This window comes from Melopsittacus undulatus, chromosome 4, assembly GCF_012275295.1.
Source record: "Melopsittacus undulatus isolate bMelUnd1 chromosome 4, bMelUnd1.mat.Z, whole genome shotgun sequence".
NCBI classification, from domain to species: domain Eukaryota; kingdom Metazoa; phylum Chordata; class Aves; order Psittaciformes; family Psittaculidae; genus Melopsittacus; species Melopsittacus undulatus.
In genome coordinates, this window is record NC_047530.1 from 42,876,207 (window position 1) to 42,900,623 (window position 24,417).

General features: G+C 39.4%; 1 protein-coding gene across 4 annotated transcripts in view; it reads left to right on the forward strand.

Annotated features, from left to right (window-relative positions):
* Positions 1–24,417, forward strand: part of STXBP6 (syntaxin binding protein 6) — a 106,868-nt gene that overhangs the window by 9,038 nt on the left and 73,413 nt on the right. The window contains exon 1 of one of the 4 annotated variants that reach the window (XM_031049109.2): positions 838–918. The exons of 2 other annotated variants lie outside the window; for them this stretch is intronic. The gene's annotated coding sequence lies outside the window, so the exon portion shown is untranslated. Of the gene's footprint in view, positions 1–837; positions 919–3,863; positions 3,906–24,417 lie in introns of those variants that run through there. One more of the 4 variants, XM_031049108.2, reaches the window with a different exon arrangement.

Below are 24,417 nucleotides of genomic sequence, written 5' to 3' on the forward strand. Positions count from 1 at the left end.
TGGCACAGTTGAACGCCCCAGTAATCACAAAACTCGCAGCCATATCTGTAATTGTTCTGATAACTAGCAAAGATTTAAAACAGTGTGACCTTCCTGCAGAATTTATAGCAGGATGGGCAGACAAGGAGTATTCCAAGCTAGCAGATGTTTGGGAGGCGCTGTCTCTGATAAGTACAAGGATGGTGTGAAATACCTCATTCATGTATTGTGAGGTCACTAAATCTTGTTATCTCACCACAGACTTACAATGCAAGCATTGTTCTTTAAAACTAAAGATACTTTAGAGGACTAGTGTGAAACAATTAACTTGCATTTAGTGGGGCCACTAAATTCCACAGGCTAACAGCATAAACATTGTTCTCTTTCTACAACCTAAGTTAAGCTAAAAAGTACTTTAACTCTATATTTTACAGGCACTAGCTTTTCTTATATCAAGCATGCAACCCCCCCTTCTCTTTACCTTTACAGATTCTTCTACTATATGACTCCGTTTTGCTCATCTTGTGTCTTTATCGAGCTTTGTTTTTGTTCCTATAAACTTGTATAGTTATATCCACATAACCACGCCTATGATTTGCGAAAGCCAATACATTTATGTGTTTATCACACATGGAGAGGTGCAATGAGTAGCTTTCTTAACACTGAGGTGTGGAAGCTGTTGGAGGTGTTCATCTGGTTAATGAACCAGTAGCACTGGTTCCTCTGCCTTCCTCAAACAAGGGTTATTGCCATGACCTGGTCCCAGCTCTGTATTATGATCTCACTCTATGTTTTCTGTGTCTTTAATTTTGTCAATCTTTTTGGCATTTTTTCATCATTTCTTGTATTATCATCTTTTGCATGTATCTTTAATCATCAGACTGTTCTCTTTCAAACTTTATCTAGCAGTTCCCTGGAGCTTCTGAAGGGACTTAGCAGGTGTGTATTTCCTTTTCTTCGGACAAAACAAAATTGGTCAATGCTTGGTTTCCTTCATTGACAGGTTAGTTCTCCCCTTTCTGTGTTTTCTTCTTTCCTTTTCTAAATCAGATTTTTTTTTCAGCTTATCTTGAAAACAAGGTATATTTTCAGGAGAGTAAGGTGTGACATTTCCTTTCTAGCTTCCGTTTCTCTCTACTTCCCAGTTGTTTTCCCTTTCACGAAGTTTCTTCCATCATTTTGGGGAGTTGCATATTTTAAATGAAATGGTGAGGTTACTAATAAGGGAAGAAGGTAGATGTTCTGTAAATGCCACTGTAGTATGTTCTGGGTCTTTCCAGATATGTCATTATACTCTGTGACAGGAGGATGTGAAATATTTCACACACTTTGAGTAAATAATGGCTGTTAGGAATAAATTCTTTTTATTCCATCTAGAAGTGGATGACTTGCTCCAGAAAATCCCAAAATGAAAAGCTGGAGAAAGTGTGGTTTGAATAAATAATAGTATTATATTGGGTGACTAAATAGTTATCCTTATGCTGTCATGGAACTGAAGCAAAAGAAGCTGTGTCAGTGTTGAATGGTCACTAAAAATAAGAAAAAGATAAATACGAGAGAGTCTCAAGAGTCGACTCCTGGTATGTCTAATACATATGTACTGTGCAGAGTATTCTGCATGTAGTAAAGTTGAAAGTTGGAGCAGTATACATTCGGAGGCACGAGAAATAGATCTGATAGCTGTCTTTTAATCTTTAACTGCAAGGAGCAATTGATTTCACTGTAGGATTATCTGAATAACAACAAACTGGACATTGCAGGGCTGCTGCTTCTTCTGGTTGCTATTTTTCCTTGTTCTACAAATCTGAGCGCTTTAAATGATAATATCACTATCATACTTCTGAATTTTTCTATTGTGCTTCTTTGAATTTGTTAAGGATTAATTTTAGTATATGTAATTTATAAATGAATTAGACATTTACCTATATCTGAGATCTGTGCTTTTTAAGAGATGAACTTGTAACTTTGCATATTGATAATGTGCAGTTTTTGTTTAATATTACTCTGAAGAGTAGAACTTGAATATGAATTGTCTTAACGTCAGCTATCTTTAAAAAAATCTGCTCTTATCTAGAATATGAAGCTGAATAAAACCAATGGTCTATTTGCATAACTTCATCTTATAACTGGTACACAGAAGACCTTGGAATGGAAGTGGTCTGAGAGCTATTATGTTTTGGATTGGTAATAAGAATCCTAGTAGATGATTTTAATTACTGGTCCACTGTGTTGGTATAATAAATAGTTCTATTTGTCTTTGGATTGAATTGACAGCTGGGGGGGTGGGAAGAAGGGAAACAAACCCAAAACATTTCTTGGAAGACATTTGGAAGGTTTATTAACAGTAGATCCTTGTTTGATTGCAGATGAAAATCTTGCAGTTCTCTTCAGGGTCTCTATGAAATTATTTGCTTACTGTAGGAAAGAACAGTCTCAAGTATATAAATGATGCTAGAATTGTCAAGCTGAGTGAGCAACTAAAAATAATGAGTTGCAAAGAATTCAAAGTATGCATCTGGCTATTAGGGCTATACCCCCACATTTCTGGTATCATCCTTATGTGAAAAACATCTCTTGCTTTCTTCACTTGCAGTGCAGATGGCCATACAAAAGATAGCTCTATGAAGAAAGAATGAAACAGCACTCAGCATAGTAGTTAAAAGTACAGAATACACTTAACTCTGTCCTCTATATCAAAATCTTTCTCTTGTCGATTTAGATGCAGCTTTCATAATGATGTATCTTTTGATAAATTTTTACCCTTGTAAAAATGAAAGCCTTGTAAGAGGTTCTGAGAACAATATTTGTGTCGTGCTGTGTGCCTGCGCTCACGGCTCTTGCATTGTAGATGGTTGATTTTTCCAGTTGCCTGAGTGTTGCATGCTTGTCTTCATATGAAGATTAATAGGACTTACCTTCCTTTCCTTCTTGTCTCTTCTCAGTTTTCCTTCTCCTGGTGTCATGTACTTGGATTGATTTTCTTTTATGTCCTATCCTGCCCCTTTACTAAATTTCACTTGGGTATGATGGGTAGAAATGGTTAAAACCACTGTATTTGCAGCAGGATGTCCACTCAGGTTGTGGCATGATTAGTGTGGAAGTTTAATATTAAATGGAGAAGACCTTGAAGAAAGACGTGTTAAGCTACTAGCAAAAAAAACATGTTTGTAACAAAGTGTGGAATGCCATGTGCATTGTAGTGAAAAGTACTGATCGCAAAAGAATGTTAGCAACAGTTATCTGAATCTTTAACAATATTAAGACAAGTTTCTAGTTGGTTTAAAACCGTTCTCCTTTTTACTCCAGCATATGTTCTCACAGCTCTCTGCCCTTCCCACTGCATTGTAACAGGGCCGTTTGTCTTTTGTTTCAGAAATGAACAGAGGAGACAGAGGAGAGAATTGTGTTTCTGAGGAAGGCAGCTCTAGAGCTGCTTACGAGGAAATACTAGATCTGAATTGTTCTTACTGCAGTGTGAAAAGACACCAAAGCAGTAAATAATTCTATTGTGTGGCAGCAAAGACAGCAAAAGGGCAGTAAACATTTGGGTTTGATTCTGAATCTGATTTGTGTAGTTTATTTAACAAGGCTACCTGCTTTGAGAATAGAAGAGCTGGAACTTGTTGGCAGTGATCGGGTGAGTAGCAATTGAGTTTCTATTTATGCCTTCCTCAGGTGTTTGTACCTTGGGCTTACCAGATATGAAACACTTTGGAGTAGTTAACATATATTTAGAAGCTTGAAGCAATACCACATGCATTTGAATGCTCAGGAAACATTTGTCCTTTATTTCAGGCAGGCTTGCAGATGCTCGGAGTAAAGTTGTGAGGCACCAAATTTGGTGGCACACTGAAAGCACTGTCTTTCTCACTGTGAACACGGCTGTACAAGCTGGCTTTTGGCTACTAGAAAAGATCCTGAGAAGGGTGAGTCCTAACAGAAGGCAGAGAAACACAGTGGTTTCTGAAAGACCTAATTCTTTCTCTCTGTGTCTAAAACATGGCTAGCATCATCTTTACAGTACAAGGGAGGAGAAATCAGGCAGCCTTCCTGTGGGAGCTTGAGAGTCCATGCTGTATTTGAGAGCAGTGTATGAAAAATTTCCAGTAATCTGCTGGCAGAGTAATGGTATAGCCAGAGAGTAGGGCTCAATCACAGAATGGTTTGGGTTGGAATGGACCTTAAAGATCATTCAGTTCCAACCCCTTTCTTCCACTAGACCAAGTTCCTCAAAGCGCTGTCCAACTTGGCCTTGAACTCTGCTAGGGATGGGCAGCCACAGCTTCTCTGGGCAACCTGTGCCAGCACCTCACCACCTTCATAGTGAAGAATTTATTTCTAATATCTAAATCTTTCAGTTTAAAGACATTCCTGAAATCTGCTCTTAACCTGTTTAAGGTGTTGACAGATAGGAGAATGAACAACAGTAGTAGTCAGAATAGCCTCTTGATTTCTGTGCAGTGTGGATTTAAAGGCCTCAAAAGTTGTAGAACCACGTAAGTTTACTTACGGAGCTTGAAGAGGTTGTGGTGTTTGTTTCACACGGGGCCTTTGTTCTCCCTTTCACCTATACCCTATTCATTCATATTTTAAAGTCATGCTGGGATTGTATCACTAATTTCAGTCATGTGTGATTGCAGTGCTGTAAGTTTTCTCCTGTGTCCCTCCTTAAATAAAAGTAATGAAAATTGATTGGATTGGATAGATTGGATATAAGGAGGAAGTTCTTTACTGTAAGGGTGGTGAGGCACTGGAATGGTTGCCCAGGGAAGTTGTGAATGCTCCATCCCTGGCGGCATTCAAGGCCAGGTTGGACAGAGCCTTGGGTGACGTGGTTCAGTGTGAGGTGTCCCTGCCCATGGCAGGGGGGTTATAACTTCATGATTTTAAGTTCCTTTCCAATCCTATCTATTCTATGATTCTATGAAAATAAGGTAATTATGGTTCCTGTTGAAAGTGTGTTACTGAATAATAGCAATGAGGGCATTTTAATAAAACTGTTGTAGGTTGCTTTATCACCCAGACACTCTTCTTCAAACAAAATGGATTTATGGTTCTTGTTTTTGATGTATTCAAAGTGTAGTCTACTAATATATTTGAATCGAAAGAAATAAGCTCAAAGACATTGTTAGTTTAAGCATTTTTAAGCATTTAAGTTATGTAAGAAGTGGCAGTTGTCACTTCTTTGTTACCTTTTCACCTTCAGGGAGCACATCCAAAAAGCCAATACATGCAGATATACGTGGATCAGAGTGGTAGTGTTCTAAGGTTATGCCATTTGTATCCAACATTTAACTCCTATTTGCTTTTGTTCTGTACTACCTGCATAGTGTTCTCCCTCTCCCGCCCAAGTTACGTACTGAAGATCCATGAATTGGGGGATTTGATAAATTAATCTCCTATATCAGCTAAAATAATTTCAGTGTTCAGGTTGTGGAATGAAATCTGGGGATTTGAATTACTCAGGACATTCCTTAAAAGTATATCCGAACAGTAAGTATAGGACAGGAGTTACAGCATGACTGAGTTGGAGTGAAGGTGTTGAACAGAATGAAGTAGACGGCAAAAAACCCTTTTCCTTTGTGTCTGAATTACCATAATAATGTTAAAAGATAAAGGATGTTGGTGCTGATTTAGCATGGAGACAAACTTTTCTTAATCTGCATAATAAAAAGAGCAATTGCAGTAACTTCTGAGAGACAGTTCCTGGCAGACAGTAGAATTATGACTATATTGATAAAGTTAGTTTCATTATTTCTCCCCCCTCCTTTCTGAGGTGGGGGTAGTGGTTCCTCTTGTAGAGGAATTAACCCTGTTAAAGTGTGCAACAGCAAGACTGTGAGGAGAAGGTTCTCTAAAAAATGCAACTCTTAAGGTGACCAAATGCTTCATTGCAAGCATTTTTAAAATCTGAAAGTCAGTAGGCATCAATCCTGTTTAGTGATTTGAGCTCATGATTAAGTTTTAAAAGACTAACATCGATGTCATACTTAATGCATAATGCCAGTGCTGGTTGCCTAATGCAGATTATTTCTGCGAGCTGCTCTACATTCTGGACTTCATTGTTAATCTTCATTGTTAATGCAGATATTTTGCATCATCTTTTGGAAAAAGAAAGGATACTATTTTCTGCATAATTTTCTGTATTCTAGTTTCAGAGTAACTGAAGAACATTTGCCCACCATTTTCCACTAATGGCCACAGTAATGTCTCTATATTTTGGCAAAACAAGTTTGTGAAAGTAACCTAAGAAAGGGCATTTTAAAATACAGCAGGAGGAGAAAGGGAATCTTTCGCTATGGATACTGTCACTATGCCAGAATGAAAATAACAGTTTGGAAGTTTGGCCTTTGCATACAAGTTTTCTTTTTTTTTTCACCCCCAACCCCCACCCCCTCCCCTTTTTTTTTTTTCCTCATTGGTTTAATAGGGTGTGTATGCTGGAGATGTAACCCCTCTGTAATCATCATGGCAGGGGGGTTGGACCTAATTATCTTAAGGTCCTTTCCAGCCCTGTTTTATGATTCTGTCATCATATGTGAAAAATTCTTCTGTCTCAGAAGTAAAAAATGGGAAGAGGGAAATCTGTGTGGGACAACAGAAGGATACTAATTATGAATGTGAACTTCCAAATCTAATGTTTTATTTCAGTATGTTTTCAGTTTGTTTCTGTTTATTTACTTGTAACAGAATTACTACTAATTATGTAAAGATTAAACTTTCTTTTTCTCAGTGATGTTCATAATATCTTTTGCTGCTTTGTCTTAAGGGAGGAGATAAGGAGCTGTGTCCTCTGCTCATAGATGACCTTTTTGTTTTGTGTGACTGTGCTAGATGCTAACTGGCACGTTGCATTTTCATGCAATTTAAGGATGCTTTTTATTGATTTTTTTTTCTTTGCTGTGCTTCAAGATTCTTGTATTTGTATTGTTCTTGTATTCAGTAATTCACAAGAAATTGCAAGGAAGCTACATTGGCTATTATATGTCTGTCTCTTTTGTACTGAGTAAACATGTTTCATCATACCAGAAATTCTGTTCAGTCTAAGGCTAATTTTGGAAAAGGAGGAAAACTGGCTGTTTCTGTCTGTAACTTACTTGCTAGAGGGCAGAAACTTTGAAGGAATGCACATAATTTATGCTTGAAGAAATTTTTAACCTTAAGGAAAAATCAATATGTATTGTAATCTTAGGTTTTTACTTGATCCCAGCTGTCACTGGAGAGTGACTGAGTTCATTTAATGCTTCACCCAGCCTTTCTCTATGAATATGATCTAACCATCTCTCTGACCTCCTCCTTTTGGATGCTTGATGGCTCTCGTTGTGGATTTTTAGTTAAGTGAAAATGACAACTTTGGTATAAACGAGTTTTCAGATCCTTTTAAGTAGGCACAAATTTTGTCCAGTTGCTTTTAGATTGCATTAATGCCCTTGGGTTGCTTTTAATAGGTTTGTGGGATCTCTAGCAGCTGGAAAGAAGTTTGTTCCATAACACTTGTGAGTATCACCATTTACAGTTCATGCAGCATAACATTACTGCTTGCTGCTGAAGTACTGAGCTATTCCAGCATGGACGCATGTGACCTATGAGTCTGTTGAGCACCTTTATCCTATACATAAGCGCTGTAATTACCTCATGCTGATGTGTCACAAGCATGGGCATGGACCTGATGTGCAGTACAGAATGCTCATGTAGCAAAAGCCATAAGCTTTCAGGGGAAACCTTACCACCATGCTGCAGTATTTAAAGAATGGGTACAAGGAAGGAGACTCCCTTTTTAGAAGGGGTCACATTGAGAAGATGAGTGGTAATGGGCACGTATTAATCCTGGGGAAGTTCTGACTGGACACAAGAGGAAAATTGGTCACAGCATTGGAATTATCTTCCCAGTATTGGACACTTAAGATTCACCTGGACAAGGTGCTGGGACATCTAATCTAGGTCATGTTTTGCCTGGGAAGGTTGGACCAGATGATCCCTGAGGTCCCTTCCAACCTGGTATTGTATGATTGTATGTAATAGAGGAACGCTTGGTGGAGCGGTGTAATTGTGTGGTGCAGTAGCACGTGTATTTGTCAAACATGAGCTGTATGTTCTGAAACTAGTAAAAATTAGTGGGTGCCCTTTGGATGGACAGATATCTAGCGTTTTGATCTGTCAAACGCTTGAGTACAAGATTATCAAGTACTAAATAGAAAGCTTTTTTTTCCTTTTTTTTTTTTAAGTTTGGGGTTACAAGTTTGAAATCTATTGCTTCTTATGCTGTTTAGCCTATTTTTTTTACATCAGCACACGGACAATAGTTTCCAGTTTTATAAAGTCAGATTATTGGTTTTATTGCAACTTTTTAAGAGATTTATGCACTTAAGCAGTGTTGGTGAGTTTGAACTATTATGCAGAAGCAGCTGAAGCTTGAGTGGTATAAATGACATTACTAGTAATTAGGATTAAAGTATATAAAAATGAGCCAAGGAATAGCTTGTTCCTTTTTATGTCTCATATGCATGACATGATGAGTTTCCTTTGGTTTAGACGGATTTAGGAATGACTGATTTCATCTCCTGAGGGGAAAAGATACCTCTAGAAGGAGGGTACCGTGGGGTGGAGTTAAAAACTGCTTAGAGAAATGCCAGCTGTAAATGTGTGCTGGAGCTGTCCCCAGGAGGGTCTGAATCTTCTGAAGTGCTTTCCAGGTACAAGCTTCAATATGGGTTGAACTTCTTTCAGGGTGAGAACTTCCCCATTCTCTAAGTCTGTCCTCAGAAATAAGTTGAGCTGCTGTTTTTGGTGTTCTCCTACTACTGGTAATTCTCAACTGGTAGTTTTCCTGGCAGTGATGTTAGTTTATATTTTATTGCTCTTTTCCATCTCAAATCTCAAAACATTGCATTGTGCACCAGAGAAGGCTAAGAAGAATCAGTTTGTTTTATCATTATGTGGGTGCTTGTTTACAGTGGGAAGTTATGCTGTTAATTTCATACATCCACCAACCAGAAATGGGGAAAACCTGTCGGAAATAATTAAACCTTTGAAGTACACCAAAATGACCTCAGAATTTCTCATAGATCTACAGGGTGAAGTTCCAGTCTGTTATATATAGGCAGACATTTTGAGAGGTAGAATTAAACTGTTAAGGTTTGTAGCCGATGTCTTACTAACAGTTACACAAACTAGTGATCTGTGAGATGGTTTTAACTCTTTCTGAACAACTACAGAATTTGATCAAAAATATGATTTTAAAATGTCTATTTCATTATTTCACCTACACAATAATAATGCTAGCTATTTGAAATCTTTCTATTCTTTCTGTTAAAGGATGTATTTTTTTTTAATTTATTCAAGTTTGCAGACTGGAGTCTCCCTGACATTTGGAAAACTGCCTGTTGCTGACCCATACGGAAAGGGAACCATGTTGAACTGTGAAGCAAAACCATTTTGTGCCTAATTTTTCTTTCTGGTGTGATCTGTTTTTCTTCTTGCTAGAATGGGATTATAAAATCAGAGAATAGTTAGGGTTGGGAAGGACCCTAAGATCATCTTCCAACCCCCCTGCCATGGACAGGGACACCTCACACTAAACCCTGTCACCCAAGGCTCTGTTCAGCCCTGCCTCGAACACCACCAGGGATGGAGCGTTAACAGTTTCCCTAGGCAAAGGGAATTATGCCCCCAGGATATCCTGTTGATAAATATTGATAAGGATCATTTTGTAGCCTGAGCAGTTACTTTTATTATGTATGAACTGTCATGTTTGAATAAGAAGGAATTTTTATTGACACTGGTCTGATGTGTTGGACTCTCACACTGTTGTTAGTGGTTGTCTTCTTGTCTTGACTTGGAGTGGAAGACCTGGTAAGACTTAGCAGGTCTTTTGCCTTCTGTCTAATTTTGATTTCTTGCCAATGTCACAGAACTGTTTTGTTTTTTTTTTTTAGTGTACTCTTATTAGACTTGAATTGCTTGTATCATTTTTCTTTCTCACTAAATATCAGCTCAGTCTTTGTCAGAAGAACTATATTATTGACATGCTGGTGAGCATTTCAAAGAGCATCATTAGTCACTTCAGCTCTGCGCACTGAGGCTCTTGCCCACAGGAGGCATAGTGACTAAGGGAGATGGTGTAGCCTTTCTAGGTCAAAGTCAAATCAGGCTGCTGCTATTGTTCTGCAGAAGTTTCACAGCCCTCTCTCTGAAGATCTCCATCTGCAGTTCTGAAGTCCCTGCTGCCCTTGCTAACCACAAATAAACATAAAGTCTCTGATTTGTTGGTATAGCTTTCAGATGTGTGCTGTCTGTCTTCCCAATACTCTGCTGGGCAGCCTCTTACAAAATTGCCTTTGCACTGAAAAAGAAAAATAGCTCAGGCTGGCTACTCCTGCTGAATTGGAGACAGTACCATGTGCAAGCAATCAGGTTAGGTGTTTGTTTCTGTTTCCTTCTTTGTGCTTCTCTCCTCTTAATGGGTTGGCTGCCCTTTACTAGTAGCTTCCATGCTAATCTCTCTTGTGATCTGCAGTAAATTACTTCAAACTTTCTAAAAGCAAGTAAAAATCAGTTTTATATACTCAATTTGTTTTTTTCCCTTTCCCTGTCACAATAAGACTTGAAGTAACTGTGTGATATCAGTATGGGCTTTGGATCCTGCTTTTGCTGCTCAGCATGTTGGCTCAAGCTGTTGTTCATGTTCATTCTGCAAACAGTTGCTGATGGTTTTGAGTCACTCTTCCTTGCTTCTTGCATTGGTTAAATTTGCACAGGTGCCTGGCTGAGGTTGGGCTGTGATGTGGGGAGCTGGAGACCAGCCCTTCTGCAGCATCACTGGAGCAGGGGCTGATGGTCCTGGAAGCCCGACATGTGGTCCTGGGCTGGGCAGGGAGCGGGGAGCCCTTGGGGACTTGACAGGGTTGATAAGGCCTGTCAGGGTCCTGATAAAACCTATGCAAGGTTTTAGCTGTAAAATTAAAATACCTAATTGAACAATATTTTGTGAGAGTATTTTCTCTGGTACACCACAGCCACCTGTTCCAGCTGGGGGAAATTTGCTTGCCAATTTATATTATTTAAGGTAGAAAGTAGACAAAAAGAATGGATAATTGTAATAATGCTTTTCATAGCCCTGAAACTAGATTAATCTCAAATTTACTGGGAAGAATGCAGTGGGAATGTGACAAAATCACTTGTCTAAACCCAGCAGTTCTCTGGCTGTTAGTGAGCAGCTGATGACGTATTGGTGTATTGAACTAGGTAGGATACAAGTGACCTCTAGCAGTTATCTTCTGACCTTTTGTATCTGTCAGATAGGTAACAGTGCCCTTGGCAGACCTGAATTTAACAGTCCCATGTTGATTGCTTTGCTGCAAAAGTAGAAAATAGGGAATAGTAGGGAAGTGGTGATTATAGCGTTTTGGGGGGCTTTTCATATCAAAATAAAGTTTACTAAGGAACTGGTTACATCTGTCATATAGTGGTACTAAACTCTTATGTCACCAGCTCAAGTTAATCAGTTTCTCAGATCTAATAGCCTTAGTCTGGGCAGATGAGAAGAGTCATACATTTGTTGGTTAACTGCCATAGGGTTTTTCCAGATTGTTAACATTTCATCTGCATGATGTATGTCTCTCCTTACAGTTGGTATGAAAGCTGTGAGAGGTCTTCTGTGGTATTGAACAGTATCTAGGACATTGAATAAAAACCAGAGATCCCATTAACTGCAAATGGAATGCAATATATTTGAGTATAAATAAAAGTATTTGAAGTGGGGGAGTTTCTGACATTGTGTTTGGAGATGGTTTTCTAGGATTCCATGAAGGTATGGGTACTTACCTTCCATTAATGTCTTGAAGTGCCAGGTTTTTTTCAATGGAATGCAAATTAGATACACCTTAGTGTAGTGTTACAAAAGAAACCAGATAGGAAGGAGGAAGTATTATGTTAGAAAACAATGAGCCATGTGCAAAGGAGGATATGGTGATGACAGAGTTCAGGAGGAGAATGCAGGTCTGCAACGTAAGTAAATTTATCTCTGTTGAACTGCCTGACACTGTGATTCTGTGCATTTTAGGGGTAGACAAAAATATTTTCATGGGGAAGAAGAAACCTTCATGTAGCAGCTAGTTCTCTTAAGCCAGCCTAACTTCACTTATGTTACCCAAGTGTGTAGCACGAAGAACTTAAAAAATAAGTTAAATACCAAAACTGCCTAAATGAAAGCAATCTTTTGAGGTTTGATGTCAAACTGATCAATGCTGAAAGCTATTTCTTTCAATTTTATTATCTGTTAATAAGCTGTACTTGGGCCTTAGTATAATTTTATGTCACAAGGAACTAATGCTAATAGTTTTTGCTGCATAAGACCTATGAAAATAAACTTTGAAGCCTGAACTGTGAATATTTAGAAGTTAGACATATTTACACATCATAGCTGGGAAATCAAACCTTTATTGGTGTTTTTGCTAAACAAATTGTTCAGTTGTTGGGAACATCTACCACTGTTTCAATTTTAACACAATAGTATTTAGAAAAGAGTAAGGTGGGAGTATGAATGTCATGCTTTATTTTCATCATACATAGTGAAGCCTGGTATTTTTGTGACTGAGACACACTAAAGGAATTAATTCATCACAAACAAAACACATCTTCCCAGCAATATTTTTGCTGGGATAGGAATGAGTCATGGGTTTGGGAACTCTGCTGGTCTCAGCACAATGAGATCATCACAAAACCGTAAGGGTTTTCATTGTCCTTTCCTAAAAGAAAAATTATATTTATGAAGTCAGTAAAACTCACCTTCTTTTCACACTTTCACGTGGCCTTCTACTTTCGAGCTGTTATGATACTAGGAACTCTTCCAGGAGAGCCGTTTCCTTTTCTTCCCCATTACGTTTTCTATACTAGTAAAACCAAGAATCCAAATGCAGTGAGAAGAATCAAGAATATGGAAAGAGTGGCGAGGAGCGGCATGTTGTTACCAAGTCACTTTTGGCCTAAATTTGTAAATGGGTAAATACCATCACTGATGTAAAAGCTTTGAGTGACTGGCAAAAAGTAGCACAGAAACTTTACAAAGAAACTCAGATTTTAAACACAAACTACTTAAAAGGCAGTATTATGGCACTAGTGGACAGCAGATGGTTATTGAAAATGAAGATGTTGTCTTCTGCACTTGCTTTTTCTGAGGTTTTGTTTGTGAACTGTTTTTATTGAGTTGTGATTTATTTACAAGAAGAAATTGAGGTGACTTTCAATACTTCATTCTTGGTAATTTTTGTAGGAGATGTAGTAGGTTTTGAAGTGCTGTTTAAGAAGGCTATATTATAACTACATTTGTTGCCGTAGCTTATAAGGTGAGAACGGCAACTGTTTGTTGGCAGAAATGTATGCAGCTGGGTTAGCATAGTCACCTTGAACTTCAGCTTTTCTCTCTGACTCTTACAAAAATCTCACATCACATCATTGTCTCAAAGACATCAGTTTAGGATTCAAGAATAATCAACTTTAAGAATGTTGTTTCTATGCTTGTTTCTAAAGGCATCTGCAGAGATTACAGTAAGTTTTCAAGAATGAATTAACAGAGTGAACTGTAGTTTATTGTCAAAAGTAGTGCATATTCACACCAGTTGCACTGTTGATACTAATGATATGCAGCTGCAAGTTTTAGCATAGGATTAATGTTCTTATGAATCGTCAAAAACCTGGAAGATGAAGGATGTTGACCACTTTATTTGGTAACATCCTGCAGTTAAACTGGTATAAGCTGGTGCTGAAAAGCTTGTTTTGGCTGAAGATAGGACTAGATTGATTTATGGTGAAACCATTTACTACCTGTAACTGGTTATTTCTGTCCAGTTGTATGGGTCACTACTGTTGCATACTAGAGATTGGGTTTGCACACATGAAGGATTTTCATGAGGCTGTTTATGCTGGAAAAAGAACATTATATTTGGGAGAAACGTGTATGTACCTGCATGGATTCTTCTTCTTAACATTGTGTTCTGATCTTTTAGTTAAAGATGCAATCTATTTCTTCCTGTTGCCCTCGCAGGAAGTTTTTGTGAGATAAAAATTACAAGACTGTATGGGATACGTGCTTATTCTGAGATGAGTCTAATGGAAGATGTGTATTGCATGCTTTTTGTTTGCTTTTTTTTTTCTTTATGGTATGTTTTTTGTTTGGGTTGTTTATTTCTGGGGGGGTTTTGAGAGCTCCTCTACTTTGACACACGAAATTGTCCAAGGGTAGTTGTTTAAGGGTTATAAATGGAAGTTCTGAGTGCAAGCAGTGTAGAATCACACCTAAACTTATGAAATGGATGTTGTTGGGTTTTTGTATTTTATTGTCCTATCCCCCTCCTTGGATAGAATGTTTCTTACACAAGCTCAGCTACTACTGTTTGCTGCACCTCCTCATGCCTTATGTTGTATTGTCTCAATTCAGGTGTCCAAACATACGTAATTATTCAAAGTGAAAAGATTGAGAGAATGATATTCCAATAACACTCTCTTTTGAGAAAATGTAAAAACACATAATAAAAAGAACTAGAGAAGGATGTTTTCCATTCATTTAGGTTATCTAGGTTCTCCTCTTTCATCCCTCACTGTGCCGTTATACTGTTGATCTCAGAATTTGGTGTAGAGCTGTGAAATGTCACTATGTGTTTCACAGAATCATCGAATAGATAGTATTGGAAAGGACCTTAAGATCATCTAGTTCCAACCTCCCTGCCATTGGCAGGGACACCTCACACTACACCATGTTATCCAAGGCTCTGTCCAGCCTGGCCTTGAACTGCAAGGGGTGGAGCATTTACCACTTCCTCAGGCAACCTGTTCCAGTGCCTCACCACCCTTGCAGTAAAGAACATCTTCTTCCTATCTAACCTGAACTTCCCCTGTTTATGTTTTAACCCATTATCCCTTGTCCTATTGCTGCAGTTGCTGATGAAGGGTCCCTCTCCAGCATCCCTGTAGGCCCCTTTCAGATACTGGAAGGCTGCTGTGAAGTCTCCACGCAGCCTTCTCTTCTCCAGGCTGAACAGCCCCAGCTTTCTCAGCCTGACTTCATATGGGAAGTACTCCAGCTCCCTGATCATCCTCATGGCCCTACTTTGGCCTTACTACAACAGTTCCATGTCCTTTTTATGTTAAGGACACCAGAACTGCACACAATACACCAAGTGAGGTCTCATGAGAGCAGAGTAGAGGGGCAGGATCACCTCCTTTGACCTGCTGGTCACACTCCTTTTGATGCAGCCCAGGATACGGTTGGCTTTTTGGGCTGCAAGCACACACTGAAGCCAGATCATGTTAAATTTCTCATCAACCAACACCCCAAGTCCTTCTCAGCAGGGCTGCTCTGAATCTCTTCTCTGCCCAACCTATAGCTCTGCCTGGGATTGCTCCGACCCAGGCGTAGGACCTTGCACTTGGCTTGGTTGAACTTCATGGACTGGCATTGGCCCACCTCATAAGCTTGTCAAAGTCCCTCTGGATGGCATTCCTTCCCTCCAGCTTATCAAACAAACCACAGAGCTTGGTGTCATTGCCAAACCTGCTGAGGGCACACTCAATCCCACTGTCCATGTCATCGACAAAGATGTTGAACAGAGTTGGTCCTAGCACTAACCCCTCAGGGGCACCACTGTTTACCGATCTCCAGCTGGACATTGAGCTGTTGGCTCTCTGCATGCAGCAATCCAGTCAATTTTTTTATCCACCAAGTGCTATAGTCTTTGGGACAGTGTTGAACACTTTGCACAAGTCCAGGTAGATGACGTCAGCTGCTCTGCTGCTATCCATTATTTCTTTAGCCCCATCATAAAAGGCCTCCAAATTGGTCAGACAGGATTTGCCCTTAGTGAAGCCATGTTGGCTGTCACCAACCAGCTAATTGGTTTTACCTTGATTAATACCATATTGATCTATAAAGGGATTTTAATCTAAAACTTGCTGGTTTGTCCAGATTTATAAATCTAATGAAAGCTTTCACATCCTCAAGAAGTCACTGTTTAATCCCTGACAGGAGTGCAGAGGGAAAAGTGGTGTCTTTTTTTTAAGTGTAAAAGAAGAATATCTCATTCCCAACAGGCTACCACTTGACAAGATGATTTCTCCCCAACATCTCCATGTTTAATGGAAAATTTCTAGTTGTTAAAGCTGTTAAATTAGAATACTTCTACCACTGATCACTGATTGCAAATCACTGTGAAATCATCAAGGGAGAGGGAAAAGCCACTAGTTTCCCTTTCTAACTTTTCCCAGATTTCTGTGAGACTAAACAACAAACCATTCATTTAAAAAAAGAAAAAAACAAAAGTATTCAAACATACACAGTCTGTTCCCCTGCCCCAGGTTCTGTCAGGAGTGTGGAGCTAAGCATTCAAGCATAGTGGGAGATAAAAGCCACGGATAGTGTTTAAAATACTTCCTGAGATGATAATGTCCCTTGAACAAAACACTGCAGCGAACTCATTTGGATTTTTTTGTTGTTGTTGTTTAGGGGGTTTTTTTTGTTTGTTTTTTGGGTTTGTTTTTTTTTTTGTAATTTGTTTAATGTGCAGGACTCTGCAGTTTTTTCAAGATTTACTGAGCTCACCTGTTTTGGCATGGGTGATACTTACAACAGTTGGAGGATTCCAGGGAAGAAGCATGCACCATGTCACAAATGTGTTCAGCTTGTGTTACTTGCCAGAATGAAAACTTTATTTAGTTAACTGCTAGAAAATATCAGGACATTGCCAACAGATGGTTTACTGCTTCTACACGGTTCCTGTTTTTCTTTTAAGTAAAATGTTGTTGTAGTACTTTACAGAGGTCTCTCAGCCCTTAGAAAGATTCTGATATCCTCAGAACCTGGTATATTCCATTAGAATAAGAATTATGCTTTTTGCTAGTAAGTGATTTTGCTCATATATTTCGAGTGATTGTAAAAAATATTTATGCTTACCAGAGAAAGTTGATTCACCTTGGATGGATGAAATTGAATGAATAGAAAGCTTTAATCCTTTGATATTATGTCTTATCCTATTTTATTACTCTGCTTTTGTACTCTTCCCCAGCATTAAAGTAATGTAAAGGAACATCATAATAAAGAGTTTACCCCCCCCCCTTTTTTCTTCTTTTTAACCCAGATGTGGTTGTTGCAGGTTACATTTCAGAAAATAGAAAATCTTCAGTCTGAGAGACTTGAATTCATTCCATCCTTCTCTCTTGCAATATTCTATTTAATAGATGACTGTAATGTGCAGATATTTGCAGTCTGTGCCACTGAGGAGGAATGGAAATAGAGTTGTGAGGATTTGGAAAACATGATTTACGAATATACTGAAGCATACTAGTTTAAGTAAGCCAGTGGCAAGAGTACTGTGTGCTAGCTGTTAGCTGAAGTACCTAGGGGTTATTGTGGTTTTGTTTTGTTTTTTTCTTTAACATACCTTCACCTAATACTGTAGCAATATCCTATCTCTCTGCCAACCTGTACACTGAATTATAAATCTATTTAACATCTTTTTTCAGTGGTCAGTACTTACTACTTGCAGAATTTGTCTTAATAGAACATCTGTGATTTTATTTGCTTATAAGGCAAAATCAGGCTCCTGTGAGATGTCTTGCTGGAGTAGTTACAGTGACTTGGTCTGTTCTAATTATGTAGTATATACTGCAATATTAGCACTGCATAATATTTTTATATATTCATCAAGTTCTGATTTAGCACAGAAATCACACAGCAGTCTAACAGAGGCAAACTCCCAACCTGCATTTTAGCTATGCTTCTGTTTAAACCCCAAAATTATGAAGTCGGTATACCAAGGAATCTGCTCCTATCTTGAGACATGTTTATTCTTACCAAGAACACCCCTATGAACTCCCTTGTTTTATCACTTTTTATTCAGCTTGCTGCTTTGTTGCAATTTCTGGTTTTGAGGGATTGTGTGTAAATTGGCTCTGTGCCATGTTTTCAATGAACCAATCTCACTAGTTGATAAAAGCTTCTGACATCTTGGGTTCTGTCTTTAAACCACATTTTCATGATCCTTGTAAACTGATACTGCTGGTATACTGCTACCCAAGGCAGCTCTAGTCTTACCCAGCTTTCTTTCCCATGTGCTGTTGCACAGTTGTGTGCTGAGCTGAGTCAGGGAGCTGAGACACATGATTAAGAAGCATTGTCTAGGTGCCCCTTGAATTCTGACAGACTTGGTGCTGACCCGTCAAGTAGTTCTCCCAGTTGATTCTGGCGCCATAAATGGAGTTGTGAGTCCAGATTTGAGGGTTGCATTTCAAAAAGGAAATGGGCTAATGGGAAAGAGTCTGGAGAGGTGCCGTGTCTGGAGCAAGAAATCTGAGGAATGACAGAAGAAACTGAAATATTTCAGCCTGAAAATAAAATTCTAAGGGCAGATGTAATAACTGGTCTTAGTATCTAAGCATATCTAAAAGGTCATAACAGTTAAGCTGACCTCTTAAGACAATAATTTTCCATGTTGGGAAGTTAGGGAAGGATGACAAAATGTACTTCGATCATCTTGTTATTTTCAAACCTTTTAAAGATTTTTATCTTGTCTGTTTTAGAGTAAGATTGATCTACTGGTTTAATCCTTGTTTGCAGAGCTAATTAAACTTGCTATTATTTAAGATAGCATTAAGCTTAATAAGCTTATTCTAAACCAACTTTAGAAATTGTTCTAATATTTGTTCTTCAAGGATCTATAAATTTGCCTTGGTTTAGCAATGATTTTGTGCTTCCCCGAAGTTGTACTGGCTATTTGCTTGAGACTACAACAAATACAGTATTGTGATGAACAATAATGATCAAAAATGTAGCCTCAACACTTCCAGCAAGTCAAAAACCAGACAGTTATCACAATAGGAGGAACTATTGTGATATGGTGTTTTAATAATGGTGCCTTGCAATGGTTTCCTAATGTAGATGTCCTCTGTCAATATGGTAGCTTTATTAAAAGCAGAGTTGAGTGCTTGCTAGACCTGTCAATGGAGCCCAGAAATAGTTGGTTGCTCAGATGATTTCCCACTGCAGGCACCATTTCAGTGATTAACCTGTCCTGCAAGCCCATCCCTGTTTGTGATTAAACTAAAGGTTCTTGAAAACAGTAAGACCGAACATACTGAACATTTTATTTATTTATTTAACTTTACTTGCCCTTCCTTTTCTTGTTTCTTACTTCATTTCTCCTTGCTAATTTACTGCTACTTAAATTCTGCATGCTGAGATTGGTTCCCCTCTTCCTTGTGCATACTAGCACTTCAACAAAGAGTCTGTCAATCTCCTTTTTTTCTGCTTGCATCGTCCCACAAAACATCTGGAAGTAAAAGATAAGTCAGCTGCTTGCTGACTGGCTGGCTGCCCAAAAATACTCTGAGATTCTGGCTGACCATGAAGCAGTCCATGTGTTTTGTTATTGAGCATGTGAGATCTGTGAAGGCAGCGTAAGTATCTTGGGTTATTCAATTGTATTTGTTTCAGAGACACTTAGAGAGGAACAGTCAGCTGTTCCTAGGAGGAGCTTTTTAATTATAGAAATACCATGGAGAGGAATTGCAGTAGGGAAAGGTTTGAAGAGATGCAAATAGGGCAGTGCATTGCAGGCACTAGTTCAAATCCACGCGGGAATCTTCCTCTCAGGCATTTCTGTTGGGTTTGGAGGCAGAGTGTAAATGCTGATGTTCTCTTCCATAACACTATGATGGCTGTAGCGAAAAACCACAGGAGGAAAATGGAATTTTCTTTGTTCAGCCAAAAGCATCATTACAATAATTTGAGTGGAATTAGGTACATGGAACAAGGAAGGCATGTAAGGCAGGAAATGTGGGCTCTTTTTAAAGATGGTACCTTTACTGAAACATTTAACTCCTTCCTGCCTCAGAGAGGTAAATGTTGTGGACAGTAATGCACAGTCTCACTGTGCTCATACATCCTCCAATAAAAATTTCTTCCTTAAGGCATTTAGTGTTTCAGCATGGGGAAACCTGTTTTCATTCCAGTGTGTGTCCACATGGGCCATAAATGGAAACTGCTGAGAGTCTGAATGCATACTGGAACATGTGCCAAGAACAAATATTACAGTGTAAAGAAATCTGTGCGTTCTACATGAAGTTTTGCATGTACAGCCAGCATCTTTCTTATGAGAAGAGGTTTTTTTATATTGGAGAGCAGGGAAAATTGAGGCTTATTCATGTTCTTTGAGCAAGACTTTCATATGGGTTTTTTTTGTGGGGTTTTTTTTGGTTGTTTTTTTTTCATTTTTTTGTTTGTTTGTTAGTAGAACAAAAAGATTGCATTATGTCTGCTTTTGAAAGAGAGGAACACTGGGATGTTTTACTTACAACAAAGCAAAGGTCTTTTGCATAGATCCACCAGTAAATATGGAGAAGGTTGCTTATTTAAATCCAGCTGCTGACTTCTTGATCTGTGAAAAACTATTTAATCCAGACTATATTGACAGCTCAGTCTTGGAGGTCTGTTTGCACACAGGCACAGTTATTTGTTTTCTCTTTTAAAACTGGCTTTTGTGTTTTGTGCTAGTGTCAGTTTCCATATTAGATTGAGCAATCATGTCAAGTACACTGCATTAGATTAATTGCTTAATTCTGGTGTCTGAGGCTGTTGTAAGCCAAGTATTGGGAACACACAGATCACAGCCTCTGAGGCAATGAGTGCATACTTTAGTTGGAGGTTTCATCTACAGTGTCTGGTGTGTGTTGCATCTCTGTGTACAGCTTTTGGTGGGTATCTATAAAACCAGGTGATCACAAAGCAAATAGCAGCATGCAGCAATAGCAAGATTTGATTGTTCTATGTCATGTCTCTACTGAAAGAGGAGTTTTAATCTGTTTTGGGGTGCTGTGTTGAACTGGGCCTTAGTTCCTGTTAAATCTGTATACTGATTGTACATAAAAGCATTTGCATTAAGAGATAGGGAGGTGCACCTCCATAGGTACATCAATTAAATCTCCTAGCCTTGGCATTTATTTGGGGTTATTGCATATGCAGCAGTCATTCTCATTTCATGCTGTAAACTGCAGCACACGTTCGAAGCAAAAAGATTTTGGAAATCTGTGAAACAGGATTTGGAGACTTTCTCTTGTTTGGCTTTCCTCCTGTTCAGCAGTCTTATCAAATGCAGCTGTATACAATGAGACCTATTGATTGTAATATCTGTAAAGTAAATCTTGAAGTACCATATGAAAGTTTTGAAGCTATAAACCAATACCATTTCCTGCTACAAACAACTGTAGGTAAGGAAAACGTGCATCTTCTGTTAATCCAGGAGGCCTTCATATCACTTAGTGCATCTTTGAAATTGCACTTTATTTTGCAGTGTGTGAACCTCAAGAAAATATCTGAGAACATCTATCCCACAACTCAGTTGCAGAATTAACAGTGTCAGATTGTTGCAAGCTGGAGAACACTTTTTAGTTAGATATAATCTGAGTATATTTTTACCTGACAGTATGTGCTTTCCCAATAAGTTATTTATTGAAAATTCCTTAAGCATGAGAAAATCTGAGAATGAAGTTATTTTTGCAAAGATAATCGTTCTCTTTCATTGAAAAGTAGGTCCTTATGTTTAAACCTATAGTAATTGACCATGGCCTCGACTCTCAAGTAAAAAAAAACCAACCCAAAACAAACCACCCCAAACCCCCAGAGTAGTTATAATGTGCCGACAGCTTACATGCTGGTATAAGCCATACTGCAAATACACTCAAAACATGGAAGAGGAATAAAGTGTGGTATAAGGAATGTGGAAACAACCTTTTCTAAATAACTAGCAGGTAAACTTATCTTTTGATCCTGTTTTTGTGTTGGTGTAGTTTTGGTAAAGGATAAGTAACTTACATGGCAAGTGTTATGAAATCACATCTTTTCAGCTCTGCCTTGTTTCTTCCTTAGAAATGGGTGTGGGTTTTTCTTTTGGTGGGAACATTTTTTAAATGCAGTTGATTTTTGTAAAGGTGTGTTTAAAATTACTTCATTCTAGAACTTGCCAGAATTTGAATCCCTCTGGGTTGGTTAACTAAGGTATACTGTTACAGATTATTTTGGCAAAAGATTCTGTTTGTATTGCAAAACAGTAGGTGTTGAATTTCATAAAATCACAGAATAGTTAGGGTTGGAAAGGACCTTAAGATCCTCTAGTTCCAACCACCCTGCCATGGGCAGGGACACATCGCACTAAACCATATCACCCAAGGCTTCGTCCAACCTCGCCTTGAATACCACCAGAACTGGAGCATTCACAACCTCTCTGGGCAGCCCAGTACCTCACCACCCTCACAGTAAAGAATTTCTTCCTTATATCCAATCTAAACCTCTGCTGTTTAAGTTTCAACCCGTTACCCCTTGTCCTATCACTACAGTCCCCAATGAATAGTCCCGCACCAGCATCACTGTAGGACCCCTTCAGATACTGGAAGGCTGCTATGAGGTCTCTACGCAGCCTTCTCTTCTCCAGGCTGAACAGCTCCAACTTTCTCAGCCTATTTTCATATGGGAGGTGCTCCAGTCCCCTGATCATCCTCGTGGACCCTCCTCTGGACTTGTTCTAACAGTTCCATGTCCTTTTTATGTTGAGGACACCAGAACTGCACTCAATACTCCAAGTGAGGTCTCACAAGAGCAGAGTAGAGGGGCAGGATCACCTCCTTCGACCTGCTGGTCACACTTCTTGTGATGCAGCCCAGAATATGTTTGGCTTTCTGGGCTGTAAGCACACACTGCTGGCTCACGTTCATTTTCTCATTCACTAACACCCCAAGTCCTTCTCTGCAGGGCTGCTCTGAATCTCTTCTCTGCCCAACCTGTAGCTGTGCCTGGGATTGCTCTGACCCAGGTGTAGGACCTTGCACTTGTCATGGTTAAACTTCATGAGGTTGGCATCAGCCCACCTCACAAGCGTGTCAAGGTCCTTCTGGATGGCATTTCTTCCCTCCAGCGTATCAACCAAACCACACAGCTTTGGTGTCATCGGCAAATTTGCTGAGGGTGCGCTCAACCCACTGTCCATGTCACTGACAAAGATGTTAAACAAGACCTGTCCCAACACTGATCCCTGAGGGACACCACTCGTTACTGGTCTCCAGCTGGACATTGAGCCACTGACCGCAATTCTTTGCATGCAGCCATCCAGCCAGTTCTTTATCCACTGAGTGGTCCACCTATCAAATTGATGTCTCTCTAATTTAAAGACAAGGATGTCATGTGGGACAGTATCGAATGCTTTGAACAAGTCCAGGTAGATGATGTCAACTTCTCCACCCTTGTCCATCATTTCTGTAGCCCCGTCATAGAATGCCACCAAATTGGTCAGGTAGGATTTCCCCCTAGTGAAGCCATGCTGGCTGTCACCAAGCACCTTGTTGTTTTTCATGTGCCTTAGCATGCCTTCCAGGAAAATCTGCTCCAAGATTTTGCCAGGCACAGAGGTGAGACTGACTGGTCTGTAATTCCCCAGGTCATCTATTTTCCCCTTCTTGAAAATGGGGGTTATATTTCCATTTTTCCAGTCATCGGGAACTTCACCTGATTGCCATGATTTTTCAAATATGATGGACAGTGTCTTAGCAACTTCATTTGCCAGCTCCTTCAGGACCCGTGGATGGATTTCATCAATCCCATGGACTTATGTATATTCAGGTTCTTAAGATGGTCTCGAACCAGATCCTTTCCTACAGTGGGCCCAAGGTGTAGGTTTTCACAGTCCCTGTGTCTGCCTTTCAAGACTTGGGTGGTGTGGTCAGTGCCTCTGCCAGTGAAGACCGAGGCAAAGAAGCCATTCAGAACCTCAGCCTTCTCCATGTCCTGTGTAGCCAGTTCTCCTGAAAGCTTCCGGAGGGGGCCTACATTGTCCTTCGTCTGTTTTTTAGCCGCTACATACCTATAAAATCCCTTGCTGTTATCTTTAACATCCCTAGCCAAGTTTTATTCTAACTCTGCCTTAGCTTTCCTAACCTGTTCCCTAAGTTCCCGGACAACATCCCTGTATTCCTCCCAGGCTGCCTGTCCTTGCTTCCACCTTCTATAACCCTCATTTTTCCTTTGAAATTTTCTCAGCAGCTCCTTATCCATCCGAAGGAGGTCTCCTGGCCCTCCTGCCACATTTCATTCTAGTTGGGATGCAACACTCCTGAGCTTGTAGCAGGTGATCCTTGAATATCAACCAAGAGTCTTGGTCCCCGTACCCTCTAGGGCTATATCCCATGGAACCTTGCTAAGCAGGTTCCTGAAGAGTCCAAAGCCTGCTCTCTTGCAGTCCAGGGCAGTGAGCTTGCTGCACACTCTTCTCACTGTCCTGTGGATTTCGAACTTGAGGATCAAGTACTTGACCATCACATGATCACTACAACCAAGGCTGCCCTGGAGCATCACATTTCCAACAAGCCCTTCTCTGTTGGTGAGCGCAAGATCAAGCATGACACCTC